We start from the raw sequence: 16,617 nt of genomic DNA on the forward strand, positions 1-16,617 counted from the left end.
TAAAAAAAATGGCATCAAGGGAAAAACTGAAAAAATGGGGTCATATACCCAAAAATTTAAAAGAAATGAAAGAAATGTTTGAAATGCAAAATAGTAGTGTTCCTTGCCAGGAATATTATCAGCGCTATTACGGATGACAAACAAGAAGTTGTCCTGTTTGCTGGCGATGAATCACTTGAATTTCTAAAACGTACTGTTTGTATACAAATTGATGAGAATTTCAAAGCGATTCCTCGCTACGAAAATAATCATTTTTTTGACGCAAAGCAGCTTTATATAGTTTGTCTTAAATTGTCAGACGAGGTAAATAATATTCTTAATATCGAACTAAATAGTTGAGTCCACAGTTAGCTTCACACTAACTAAAATTGGTGATCATTTTTAAAGAGTGAAACGATCCCAGCAGCTTATGCATTATGTAATGGTGCGAAAACAGCTGTGTATAAATTTATTTTGGATTCTTTAAAACAATAAAGGGGTTTCGTCGATTTTTTAAAACGACACGTAGCAAAAAGTTTTATTAACATTTCTATAAAACGTTTTTATAAAAATTTTTATACAAATTCTTATATAGATTTGGCGCTTTTTTTATAGAATAAATTCTATAAAATTTGTGGTTGATTTTTATAGAATGAATTTATTAATTTTTTATAGGATTTGGTTTATACGATTATTTTTATAAAAAAAATGATTTGTATATATCATAATCATAATAATACTCTGTTCTATAAAAATATTCTTCTATAGAATTTTGAATGATTTTTATAAAATATCCGAAACGGAATGTTTTATAAAATTTTTCCTATACACACAGAGAAGGATATGTTAACAGTTAACATATCCTGTTTAATGTTAACATATGCCATGTTAAAATGGGTGGTGGCTGATAAGTTTACATCAAAGATATATATATTAACATTAAACATACGTATCTTAATAGTTAATATGCGTATGTTAACTATTAAGATATCTGTAATTGACACAATTTGAAGCAATTTGAAGGTTAGGCTGATAGTTGAAGACATTTACGTATGTAAATATGAAAATTGAATGTAAAATTAAGAATGAATTTACAAAAAAACTAAATTTAAATAAATTTATGACAACACGAGTACATATTATATTATATTACAATTAAAATAGTATCACAATATAATGTCAAAAAAAAAAGATGACAAGAAGTAGACTGGCGCATCAAAATATTTGGCCGCGTAAAGATACGTATGTTAACTATAAACATACGTATGTTAACAGTTAAGATATCTATGTTTATTATTAATATATATATCTTAACATTAAACTTTTGTATGTTTAATGTAAACATATTGGTATGTTAACTGTTAACTTATCCTTCTCTGAGTGTAGAATAGTTTTTATAGGAATATTATAAAAACTCTATAGAATAGTCCTGTATAGATTTTATTATATATGTATAACATTGTATATAATTGATTTATTTCATTAATTTATTGCTGTAACGAGTCTTTTTATTTATTGTACAATAATATTCATTTTTTAAACAAAGATATAAACCAAGCCAATGAAACATGATGACACTTAATCCATTGATAAACAGTTACAGTATCACTTCTGAATCATCAGGGTCTATCTCATTATTAAACTTGACTAGAATTAATTAATTAATTATATATAATGTTATACATATATAATAAAATCTATACAGGACTATTCTATAGAGTTTATATAATATTTCTATAAAAACTATTCTATAGGAAAAATTTTATAAAACATTCCGTTTCGGATATTTTATAAAAATCATTCAAAATTCTATAGAAGAATATTTTTATAGAACAGCGTATTATTATGATTATGATATATACAAATCATTTTTTTTTTATAAAAATAATCCTATAAACCAAATCCTATAAAAAATTAATAAATTCATTCTATAAAAATAAACCACAAATTTTATAGAATTTATTCTATAAAAAAAGCGCCAAATCTATATAAGAATTTGTATAAAAATTTTTATAAAAACCTTTTATAGAAATGTTTATAAAACTTTTTGCTACGTGGAAGAGACAACATTTTTCCTCTGTTGTTTGTCTTTTTCGCACTCATAGAAATATTGTGTTTCTCAAAGTCATCCGCAAGAGGTCTCTAGTGATTTTTCAATAATTCCTCATAAAAATCAATTTTTTCATACTTTAATTATTAATTGTAAAAAAACTAAGCTCCAAACCTCTTTTATTTTTTTTCTATACGTTTTATTTTGTCTCATTTTATAGTCTCATTTTATTTTCTTCTGAATTTCTATTGATGCATTTTTTTATAACAATAATAAACAATAAACACTGTAGAAACTATGGATATAGGCGCGCGTAGCGCGCCAATGTGCTCGTATAATAAATATTATAAAAAAGGTTATTTATTTGTAGTTTTTATTTTTGAATCAAAACTGAATGACTTATTTTATACTAAAATATAAGAAAAAAAATACAAGTATCAAATATATTTCAACCAATATAAATTTATTCATTTATTTAATGTTGACATACATGAATTAACATAAAAATATACATGTTATAAACAAATACAATTATAGGATTGTATCCATTTTTATTAGTAATGAGTCATACTATTCATACTATTCATACTATTCATCACTGATAACTAATAATTATGAATCATCATTGGTAATGAGTTTTAATAATTTTTTATTGATGATTCATAATTATTAGTTATCAGTGATAAATAGTTAAGATTGTCAGAATAATTTTTATAATTATAAACCAGTACTTGTACTTGGAGTTGATGTATTATTTTTCATAAACAATAATTACTACTTAAAATGACAAGATATTTTTTATTCGTCATATGCAACATTGTGATTTGAATACTAAATTTTTATTGTGTAATTTGTGCGGAAATACATATAACTAATGGCATGTGCAATAAATAAAATAAGATTAATAAGCTGTCTTTCAATTTTTAAGAATGGGATCTACGATATTATGGAATCGACAAATTACAGGACAATTTTCACAATATTTTTCGCATTTTTCAAGGGATTTAGTATGCTGAAGAAAATGTTTAGTAATATTAAAATTTTGATTATCAAATAAATGATTGGTAATTTTTTCTTCATTTTTAATATTTGTAGCAATTTTTGAGGCTGGAGTTTCACATATGATATAGCAATTTTCACATAGTAATTTACAAGTTTTCTTAGGTTGTGGTTTTACATCAGTAATCGTTCCTGCATTTTGCTGTATAGTAGTAAAGTTAGTGAGACGAATTGCCTCAAGATTAACATTTAGCTCTGGATTATCAAAATAATATAACTCTTTTATAAATGAATTATTAAATGCGTCATCTTCAATTTTACGAATGTCATTACTTGATAAATATAAACTATTGCATTTAAGACCATTAAAAGTATTTTTTTTAATTGTATCAAATTTGTTAAAATCTAAATTTAATTGCAATAAACTTACATTCATCAATTGAAATGTTGTACTTTCAATTTCTTGAATATAATTAAACTGCAAATAAAGTACTTTTAATTTTCTTAAATGCTGAAAAATATTTTTAGAAATAAAAGTTATTTTATTTTGAGCCAATGAAAGTATTTCAAGCCTTATTAAACCATAAAATGCCTCAGATTCAATTGTTGTTATATTCGCATTGGTTATAAATAGATATTCTAATAATGTCACACATTTAAATGATTTACTTTGAATTATATTGATCGCACCACCATTATAATAAAGTTTTTTAATTTGAAAATGGTACTCATATTTACATCGGGGTTCAATACAAATACTTATATTATTATGATTAATAATATGTAACTTATTTAGTGGTGAATCAGCTGTTAGTACTTCACAAAGTGGTGCACGTGTTTCATCAAACGATAATATCAAATTTTCCAATTTCAAAAGGTCATTGAAAATAAAAAAATCCAATTGAAGTGCGCTATCTATAAAACGAAGACTCTTTATGTTTTGCATATTGGAAAATGGATGTCTTGAAATCTTTAATTTCTTAACATATGATTTTATTGATAATGTATTTGTTATGGTTGAATTCATGAAGGCATAACTTCCAATTTTATCAATACAGCCAATGTCAAGCTCAAAATTTTCGATTGAAGTAAATTGATTTGTGTTTGTAACAGATGTTAATACACCATTTTCATTTATACACGATTGAAGAACAGGTAAAGTGTTAGAATCAATACAAACTGATGATCTATATGAACAGCTGTCGAGTTGGTGGTTATGATTTTTTATAATTTCATATGCATTTTGAACTTCAGAATAAGTTGTGTTATATAAAAAAATATGACTTCTTTTCTTTGTGTAACCATCAGCACCACTTGTAAGTATAATTTCACCTGATGATATCATAATCTCTTTCCAGGATGCTTGACGGATAGAACCATTGACTGAATAAAGTAATTTGTTTGCATCTAAATTTATCAATACCATATTATCATCTAAATTCAATGTCTGTAATACTTCTTGAATTTTACTATCCACACGCATTACGTAAAAATCATTTATGACAAGTACATACAATTGCTTCAAACTGTCAAAAATATATGAAGGTATATGAGTTAAATATTTATTTCCCGTTATTGATAAAGTCATTAAATTTTCTAAACCATCAAATGCATTTACTTCAATTGTTTTTAAATTTGTATTTGTTATTTCAAAATTTTCCAATTCTAAACATTGGAATGCATTGGCTTGTATTTCTGTGATATGACCACCGTCATATCCAAGATTTATCAATTTTAATTTATTATTAGAACACTTTTTATCACAGATATTAATTTTATCATGATCAACAATTGTTAAATATTTTATATTTAATAAATCTGGCAATAGTTCACATAACAAATAATTTTTTTCGTCAACTTTTAATGTCAAATATATCAATGATAAAAGTTTTTTAAATATATTTTTTCTCAATAATATTGATGATCCATGAAATTCAAGTATTTCAAGTTTTGGTAAATATAATGCCAATGGTTCAACATCAATTTGATTACTTTCTTCTGATTTTATCACCAATTCTCTCATTGATAAATTATAAAATGCATATTCTTCGATTGATTTTATATTCCCTGATATTTCAAGTGATGATATAGATAAATCATTTTGTTTAATTTCATTATGATCTATTCCTCTGACTAATTTCAAGCTTCCTTTTTGCAAGCAAATCTTGTAATTTTGGTCTTCTGATAATGTACAATTGAATGGTACTTTATCTTTAACAAATATCATAGAATCAAACATATAAATTGTCGTAAAAATACTGAGCTCCGAGAAATGACCATCAAGTTGAAGTAAAGAATTACCAAACACAAATAATCCCAAAATTTTTGACTGACTAAATGCAAATACTTCGATTGTTCTAATATTATTAAAGGATAAATCGAGAACTTCACATTGAACTCCAAAAAATACATCGGTTTTGATAATGCTCAATTTATTTGAGCTCAGATCTATCAATCGAAAATTAGTTCTTTTAGAAACAAATGCTTTGGCTTCAATGATCTCTATTGAATTATTATGCAAATCGAGTTTAATTGGATTAATAAAATTATCAAAAATACCGGCAGATATTATTTTAAAATTTTTATTCATCGTCAATATTAGATGTTCAAGTTTTTCAGAAACATTGAATGCTCCTTTTTCAATGATTCTTAAAGGAGTTTCACTTATACTCAAAAGATTAAGATTATTCAAACAATTGAATGAATTAGTTTTTATATTTACTACTCTACCAAGTGTGTAATAAAGTTCTTCAATTGTTAGTACATTTTCGTTACCATCAATATCTCGACAAATAGTTATTTCCCAAGCTTTTAATAATTCTAATTCTATTAAATTTTTAAGATTAAATAAAAATTCATTTAAACGTATGTCCCTTTCATTTACTTCAAATTTTAATAATTTTAATGATGTCAATTTTTTAAAAACTTCATTATTTAATAATACTCGTCCATTATTAATTTGCAAAGATGTTAAATAATCCAAACCAGCAAATGCATTTTTATTAAGTTTCAATTCAGAAGCAAAATATAGTGTTAAATCTTCAAGTCGTAAATTATTGTTAAATGCATTGTCAGATACTTCGTAAATATTTGTATCATTTATTGTCAGAGTGTCAAGTACATTGTTCATAATATTTTTTTGACTTGTAACTGACTTTAGCACCTCTTCAGTTCTACAATATGTGTATTGGTTGTTTTCAAGTGGGCTACAAACTTCGCCAGGTTCTTTAGCTTCAATACTTTTTATCTTTGACAAAAAAGTTGTTATCAGCAATATCACAAACGATACACTTGTCTTCATTTTCATTATAAAGCTTGCAAATTAGTTTCACAATAACACAATGACAATTTCAAATTTATTTTTGATAATTAATAATTGACGTTTCCCAAAAAAAAAAAAAAATTTTAACATATGTTTTAATACATTAATGGATAGTTCACAAGATAATGACTTATTTTCCAAAAGCGACGTGTCAATTTGTCATTTTATTTGTTTGACTATCATTAAAATATGTCGTTATCACTTTTGCTTTTTGCTTTTTATTTTATATTTTATTTATTTTATTTAATTCCTGTTATTGTGTATAAGAATTTTATCAGTATGTAAAATAATAAAATGTTGTTTAAAAAACGTAGTTCTAAGACCTTGAAATGAACTACATAAATAGCTTGAAAAATTTAAAACTATATGTTGAAAGCAATAACAAAAAAAAATAATGATTGGTCAAAGTTGTTCCTGTTACGTTAAATTTATTTTATATAAATCGAAATTTAATAAAGATTTATCTTTTTATCCAACATAAATAATAAAAGTATTGTAACTCGAAATATTAGTTAATATTTAAATGACTGACACAAATATTATCAATTTTATATCCACACTATATCGCAAACATTACGTTGAACAATTTCAATAATGTACAAAATAACCAATGACTGCGAATATGCTCAACTCATTCGCTTGATTAACTTGATAAATGATTCAGAATGGTCTAAAATTGATCCAGAATAAATCGGTGGCGACCACGCTACTAAGCATAAAATTTAATGCCATAGTGAAACTCTGGCTGATTGGACGTTGTCTAAATATAATTATATATTTTTGTTTCAAACTAATGAGCTGATAATCTTTTGTTTATCAATTAATGAACTTTGATCGATAATTTTGTGTTTAGTTTGACACACACATTGACACATATATATAGATGTATAAATAAATATTCTGTTTGTTCTATCCAACCATGGCCTTGGAGGACACCTTCACTCCCAAAAATAGGTGTCATTAAGTTATTTTTTTATATAGACGACAAGAGAGAGAGAGAGAGAGAGAAGTAGAAATTCGATAAGATATTCATGCACCTATAATACATATAAAATAAAAATAAAATATAAGAAATATAAGAAAAAATAAAAGACAAGTGTAAAATACATGTTAAATAATTTATTTATTTTTTTTCATTTTATTTAATACATTATTTTATTGACATACATATACACATAACTTATGTGACATAAGGATATATACATATGTATAAGAAAATAAAATTGGTGCGATTAATGTGAATATAATATTTCAATTAGTAATGATAATACAATTGATAATTTTAATCAAGTGAATATAACTTGCAGTTGATGCAATTTTTCGTTATTTAAAATAATTACTAATTGAAATAAAAAACCTTTTTTTATTCTTACTATATAATTGTGCTCAATAAGTGTTTTACATATTAATATTTGTGCAAAAATGAATATAGTTATTTTTTAATTTAAACGTAGTGCGTTTGAATTTTTTATTTATTTATATTTGTGCAAAAATGAATATAATTATTTTTTCATTTAAACGTAGTGCATTTGAATTTTTTATTTTCCATTGAATTTATTACATAATTTGAAATAAAATAATGGAAGAAATTCGTGACAGGTGCAAAAACAAAATAGAATTATTAAACTGTTTGTCTAGTTTTCGTTAACGGAAACTGTAACATTATAAAATCGACATTTTTGGTCACAGTTTGTACAACCTTTTTCGCATTTTTCAACAAGTTTAGTATGTTTTACAATATGTTTGGTAACACTATCTTCTCTAATATCAAATGAATGACTGATAATATTTTGATCATTTTTAATATTTATAGCAAATTTTGAAACTGCAGATTCGCAGGTGATATTGCAGTGTTTACAAAGCGATTCACAAATTATCTTGGGTTGTCGAGGAAATACAGAAATTGTTTCTGGATTCTGATAAATCTTAGTAGAATTACTAAGTTTGGTTTTATCAAGAATAACATCAATCTTTGGATTATTCAGATAATATAAATCTTTTATATATGTATTATTAAATGCGTCATTTTCAATCATTAGAATTTCATTATTTGATAAATATAATGTATCACATTTAAGACCATTGAAAATATTTTTTTTTATGATATTTAATTTATTAAATTCCAAATTTAATTTCGATAAATGTACATTCATCAATTGAAATGTTGTACTTTCAATTTCTTGAATATCATTAAATTGCAAATAGAGGACTTCTAATTTTCTTAGATGCTGAAAAATATTTTTAGGAACAAAAGTTATTTTGTTCTCAGCCAATGAAAGTACTTCAAGTTTAATTAAACCATAAAATGCCTCAGATTTAATTGCTGTTAAATTTGTATTGGTTATATATAGAACCTTCAATAATGTCACACATTTAAATGCTTTTGTTTGGATTTGATTAATTGCACCACCATTATACCAAAGTCTTTCAATTTTAAAATGGTAATCATCATCACATCGACTTTCATCACAAATACTTGTACTGTTATGATTGATAATTTGTAACTTGATTAATAATGGAAGAGATGCATTCAATACCTTGCAAAGTGTTGTATTTGTTTCATCAATCGATAATATCAAAACTTTCAATGATAAAAGATGTTCGAAAATATGAAGATTTAAACGAACTTGACTATCAATTTGGAGAATCTTTAAATCTTGCATATCAGAAAATGCATGTTTTAAAATACTGACTTTCTCAACGTATGGTTTTATTGTTAACTCATTTTTTATTTTCGAATCGATAAAAGCAAAACTTCCAATTGTGTCGATACAACCAATGTTAATTTCAAATTTTTCAATTGATACAGATGGATCCGTATTGTTAACGGAAAATAAAAGACCCTTTTCATTTATACAAGTCTCGAGAACTGGTGAAGTTGTTGAATTGATACAAAATAGTGATTCATAAAAACATTTTTTCATTTGATTAGCCAAAATTTTAAATGCATTATTAACTTGAGATTCGGTTGTGCTGTATAAAAATACATGATTTCTTTTGTTTGTATAATTATCAGCATTATTTCTAAGTGTAATTCCATTTGATGATACAATAATATCTTTCCATGATGCATGACGAATGGAACCATTGACTGAATATATTAACTTGTTTTCATTTAAATTTAATAATACCATATTTTTATCTGAACTCAAAGATCTCAATACCGTTCCAATTTTATTATCCAAACGTTTTATGTAAAAATCATTTATATCGACTACATATGCCTGTTTTGGATTAGTAATAATCAAAGCAGGTATATTTATTAAATATGAATTATTCGTTATTGATAAAGTTTTTAAATTTTTTAAACCATTAAAAGCAAGTGCATTAATTGTTTTTAAATTTGTATTTGTTATTTCAAAATTTTCCAGTTTTAAACATGTAAATGCATTAGCTTGTATTTCTGTGATTTTACCACCGTCATATTCAAGATTTATCAATTTGAATTTATTATGAGAACACTTTTTATGACAGATATTAATTTTATCATGATCAACAATTGTTAAATACTTTATATTTATTAATTCTGGCAATAATTGACATAATAAATAATTTTTTTCGTCAACTTTTAATGATAAATATATCAATGATGTAAGTTTTTTAAATATATATTTTTTCAATAAAATTGATGATCCATGAAATTTAAGTATGTCAAGTTTTGGTAAATATAAAGCCAATGGTTTGATATAAATTTGATTGGTTTCTTTTGATTTTATCACTAATTCTTTCATTGATAAATCATAAAATGCATATTCTTCAATTGATGTTATATTACCTGATATTTCAAGTGTTGATATAGATAAATCATTTTGTTCAATTTCATGATGTTCTATTTCTCTAACAAAATTCAAACTGTCTCCATTGAAGCAAACTTGATAATTTTGATATATCGATGACGTACAATTGCCTGGTGATTGATTTTTAATAAAACTATTAGAATCACTGCTATAAATTATCGTATATGTACTTAAATCCAAGGAAAAACCATCAACTTGAAGTAACGAATTATTGAAAATAAATAGCCCCAAAATTTTGGACTGATTGAATGCAAATTTTTCAATTATTGAAATATTATTTGAGGATAGATCGAGAATTTCACATTGTACTCCATAAAATACATTGGTTTTGATAATGCTCAATTTATTTAAGCTTAAATCAATTGATATGAAATTCATTTTTTTTGAATTAAATGCATTGACATCAATGACCTCGATCGAATTACCATGTAAATCAAGTTCAATTGGATTGTTAAAATTATCAAATGTACGTGCAGGTAATTTTTTTAATTTTTCATTCATTGTCAATATTAAATTTTCAAGTTTTTCCAGACCATTAAATGCTCCTTCCTTTATTGAATTTATTCTAGTTTGACGTATGCTTAAAAAATTAAGGCTTTTTAAACACGAAAATGTGTCTGTTTCTAAATTTGTAACTCTACCAGATGTATAATATAGTTCTTCGACTGCTAGTGTACTCATGTTACCATTAGTTTTACTGCAAACAGTAATATCCGAAGCACGTAATAATTCTAATTCTATTAAATTCTTCTGATTTGATAAAAATTCATTCAAACCGATCTCATTTTCATCAGCATTTAATTTTAATGATTTCAATGATGTTAATGGTGTGAAAACTTCATTTTTTAAAAGTACTCTTCCATTATTAATTTTCATTATTGTTAAATTATTTAAACCTTCAAATCCATTGCCATTAATAAATAATTCAGAACCAAAATTAAGTGTTAAATCTTCAAGTTGTAAATTATGGTCAAATGCATAATCAGATATTTCGAAAATATTTGTATCAGTTATTGTGAGACTATCAAACAAATCGTTTACAGTAGACGTTGTCCTTCTAACTGACGTGAGCACCTCCTCAGTTCTGCAATATGTGTATGAATTATCTTGAGAATGGTCACAAACTGCTTCTTCTGTTGCAATAGTTTTCGAAAAAAAAGTTGTTATCAGCACTGTTACGAATAACAAACTTATTTTCGAGTCCATTTTAAATCTCATAATCACAAAACGTTTTTTTTTTTTTTTAATTTATTTTTGTTATTAAATAATTAACGTTGGAAAAAAAAAAAATTACTGTCAACATATGTTTTAATATACTGATAGATATTTCACAAGAGAACGACTTATTTTAAAAAAGCGACGTGTCAAATTGTCACTTGATTTTCTACTATCATTAAAATATGCCGTTATCAATTTTATTTTTATTTTATTTCTTCCCGGATATTGTGTTCAAGAATTTTATCAGTATGTAAAATAATAAAACTGTTATGTATATTAAAAAAAAAATCGTTTCAAGACCTTGAAATAAAATATCCAACTTGAAGAATTGAAAAATTTTTTTTTCCTTCAGACACAGTCACACCTACACTCTCATAAATTTTATGTAATTTCAATGATTTCTAAACTAATCATCTGCTCGGTGGATATGCCATTTCACTCTTTTCTTTTGACCACAAAAAACATTTTTAAGAGATAATAGTATAAAATAAAATTTAATGATTGTAGATTTGGTTATTAATTATAAACAATTACTTGTTGAAATGAAAACATATAAATGTGTTTTAAGTATTAATTTATTGTAGTATTAGTAATTTTTATTGTGCATTTTGTGCAAAGAAAAATAAGTTGTGACATATGTATAAATTAAAATCAGATTGTTATAAATTATTTTCAGATTTTTTAAACGGAATCTTCGACATCATGAGGTCAACATATCTCGGGACACTTTTCACAATATTTTGTGCATTTTTCAACAGTTTTAGTGTGCTTGGAAAAATGCTTAGTACGTCGAGGTGTATAACTATCAAATGTATAGCGGCTACTTTTTTCTTTATTTTGAATACTTGTAGCAATATTTGAAGCAGTAGTTTCGCATACAATATCACAATTTTCACATAGCAATTTACAATTTGTCTTATATTGTTGTTTAGAAATTGTTCCTGGAACTTGGTGTATAGTAGTAAAATAAGTGATATGGATTTTATCAAGATTAACATCTATCTTTGGATTATTATAATAATATAAATTTTTCATTTGTGCATTATAAAATGCATCATCTTCAATCTTACGAATGTCATTACTTGATAAATCCAAACTATCACATTTAAGACCAGTAAAAGTATTTTTTTTTATGATACTAAGCCTGTTAAAATCTAAATTTATGCTCAATAAATTTGCGCCCATCAATTGAAATGTTGTAGATTCAATTTCTTGAATATAATTAAATTGCAAATACAATTTTTTCAATTTACTCAAATGATTGAAAATATTTTTATGGATAAACGTTATCTTATTATAAGCCAATGAAAGTATTTCAAGATTAATTAATCCATAGAAAGCATCTGCTTCAATTGTTGTTAAGTTTGTATTAATTATAAACAGAAAATTTAATGATCTCACACATTTGAATGATTCTTTTCGAATTTTATTAATGGCACCACCATTATAATAAAGTTTTTTAATACGAAAAATGCCATCATTTTTACATCGATGTTCATTACAAATACCCACATTATCATGATCGATAATTTGTAACTTGATTAATGATGGTAGATCCACCAATACATCACAAAGTGGTACATTTGTTTCATCAATCGATAATATCAAAACTTTTAATGATATAAGATCATTGAAAATAGAACTATTTAATCGAACTTGACTATCAATTCGGAGATTCTTTAAATCTTGCATATTAAAAAATGCATCGTTTAAAATGCTGACTTTTTCAACATATGGTTTTATTGTTAACTCATTTTTTATTGTTGAAGCAATAAAAGCATATTGTTCAATTCTTTCAATACAACCAATGTCAAGTTCGAATTTTTCAATCGAAGTAGATGAATCTGTATTTGTAACGGAAATTAAACCACCATTTTCATTCATACAAATCTTAAGAATTGGTGAGGTTTTTGAATCGATACAAACTGATGAATTATATGAACATATATCAAGTTGTTGATGATGACTTGATAAATGTTTATAAGTATTATCTACTTCAGATTGAGTGGTGTTATATAAGAATATATTATCTCTTTTCTTTGTGTAATCGTACACCTTACTCGTGAGTATAATTTCATTTGTTGATACGACAATATCACGCCACGGTGCATGACGGATTGTACCGTTGTCTGAATAAATTAATTTGTTTTCATTTAAATTTATTAATACCATATTTTCATTCAATTTCAATGTGTTTATTATATCTTCAATCCTATTATCCAAACGTCTTATATAATAATCATTAATATGAAGTATATACAGCTGCTTCAAATTATTAAAAATCAATGAGGGTATATTCATTAAATTAACTCCGGTTATTGATAGAGTTTTTAAATTTAAACCATTAAATGCATTTGCTTCAATCGATTTCAAATTTGTATCTGTCATGGTAAAATGGTCCAATTCTATACATGTTAATGCATTAGCTTGTACTTGTGTTATATTACCACCAGTATATTCGAGACTTATCAACTTGAATTTATTATTAGAACACGTTTCATCACAGATATTAATTTTATCATGATCAACAATTGTTAAATATTTTATCTTTATTAATTCTGGCAATAATTGACATAACAAATAATTTTTTTCAACAACTTTTAATGATAAATATATCAATGATGTCAGTTTTTTGAATATATTTTTTTTCAATAAAATTGACGAGCCATGAAATTCAAGCATTTGAAGCTTTGGTAGATATAATGCCAATGGTTTAATATCAATTTGTGTTCCTTCCTGTGATTTTATAAATAACTGTGATATTGATAAATTATAAAATGCATATTCTTCAATTGATGTTATGTTCCCTGATATTTCAAGTGTTGATATAGATAAATCATTTTGTTTAATTTCATTATGACCTGTTCCTCTGACTAATTTTAAGCTTTCTTCTTTTAAACAAATCTTGTAATTTTGGTCTTCCGATAATGTACATTTGAATGGAAATTTATTTTTGATAAATATCAAAGAATCAGTAATATAAATTGTTGAAAATATACTCAGCTCCGAGAAATGACCATCAAGTTGAAGTAAAGGATTGTCAAACACAAATAATCCCAAAATTTTGGACTGATTAAATGCAAAGTTTTCAATTATTGAAATATTATTTGAGGATAAATCAAGAATTTCACATTGTACTCCATAAAATACATTGGTTTTGATAATGCTTAATTTATTTAAGCTCAAATCTATTGATATGAAATTAGTCTTTTTCGAATTAAATGCGCCAACTTCAATAATCTCAATTGAATTACCATGCAAATTAAGTTCAATTGAATTAACAAAATTATCAAATGTTAGTGCAGTTATTCTTTTCAATTTTTTATTCATTGTTAATATTAAATTTTCAAGTTTTTCAAGACCATCAAATACTTCTTCTTCTATTGCACCCAAATTAGTTTTAGTTATACTAAAAAAGTTGAGATTTTTTAAACAATAAAATGAATTGTTTTTTAATTTTTTTAGTGCTCGACCATTTGTATAAACAAGTTTTTCAATTTGTATTGTTAAGCTTTTATTGACACTGTCTCCATCAGGACAAATTTTTACTTCACCAACACGTAAGAGTTCTAGTTCTGTTAAATTCCCAAGATTAGGTAAAAATTCATACAATCGTACAGAACTTTCATCAGCTTCTAATTTTAATGATTTTAATAATATTAATTTTTCGAAGACATCATTCTCCAGTGTAACTCTTCCATTATTGATATTTAAAACAGTTAAATTACCCAATCCTACAAATGCATCTGGATTGAACAACAATGAATCAGAACCAAAATTAAGTGTTAACTCTCCAAGTTGTAAACTATTATTGAATGCATAATCAGATATTTCGAAAATATTTGTATCAGTTATTGTGAGACTATCGAACAAATTGTTCAAAATAGATGTTCTGCCTGTAACTGACGTGAGCACATCCTCAGTTCTACAGTATGTGTATAAATTATCTTTAAGATGGCTACAAACTGCTTCTTTTTTTGCAATAGTTTTCGAAATAGTTAATGAAAAAAAAGTTGTTATCAGCAGTGTTAGAAATAACAAACTTATCTTCGATTCCATTTTAAATCACAATAAAACGTTTTCGCTTTTTTAATTTATTTTTTTTATTGAATAATTGACGTTGGAACAAAAAATAATTGTTAACATATGTTACAATACACTGATAGATATTTCACAAGAGAACGACTTATTCCACAAAAGCGACGTGTCAATATGTCACTTCCTACTATCATTAAAATATGCCGTTATCAATTTTATTTTTATTTTATTTTTATTTTATTTCTTTCCGGATATTGTGTTCAAGAATTTTATCTGTATGTAAAATAATAAAACTGTTTTGTATATTAAAAAAAAAATCGTTTCAAGACCTTGAAATCAAATATCTAACATTGAAGCATTAAACACTTCATACACATTTATGTTTATTAGCGTCTTTTATTTTCAAACACACACTAACAAAAATTCTATGTAATATTAATGATTTATAAACTCAATAAATTCAACTCATCTGCTCCATGAAAATGCCATTGTATTGTTTACTTGAAGCATAGTCTATAACAATAAATTGGTAAATTTATGTCTACGAGCAAATGACGCCAATGAAACTCGGGCAGATCAATAAATGTAAAACACAAATAAATATTTTTGTCAATAATTCGAATCTCGTTGAATCGAAATCGAACTCATTAAAACTTCATTAGTAAACTTATGATATTATCTTTTCTATATTATAATATATTACATTATAATGTCTCTGTCATTAACATAAATTTATAATTAAACGCATCTATTGGACGAATACTTATAAACATTCCTATGAATTTTCGGTGGTGTCTCGTGTACCACACTCTTCAGCACTTGCCACCGCGGTCGTTGCTGACGTTTATCACTCCTTTTTTTTAACACTCTTTTATTTCCAAGAACTATAGATTTTTTTATTTCTTCAATATATTATTATTATTATTTTTATTACTATTATTTTTATTTTTATTCAATATATAATAACTCATTGAAAAAATATCTATAGATATATGTGTTCCAAGTATTAATTTATCTGCAGCAATTTTTATTGTGATATGTATACAGAGAGAAATTTTGAATAAATATTACTGAAGCGTAGTATAGTAAAATTTATTGGTGACGACATTTCTTGGGCCTATTCCTAAATATATAACTAATTTTCACCCTCTACATCTTGAGTTTTCACTAAAGACTTTAGTAGAAATTCAACCATTGATAATATGCTGTATCAC

The sequence above is a fragment of the Aphidius gifuensis genome, linkage group LG4 (genome assembly GCF_014905175.1).
Source record: "Aphidius gifuensis isolate YNYX2018 linkage group LG4, ASM1490517v1, whole genome shotgun sequence".
NCBI classification, from domain to species: Eukaryota; Metazoa; Arthropoda; class Insecta; order Hymenoptera; family Braconidae; genus Aphidius; species Aphidius gifuensis.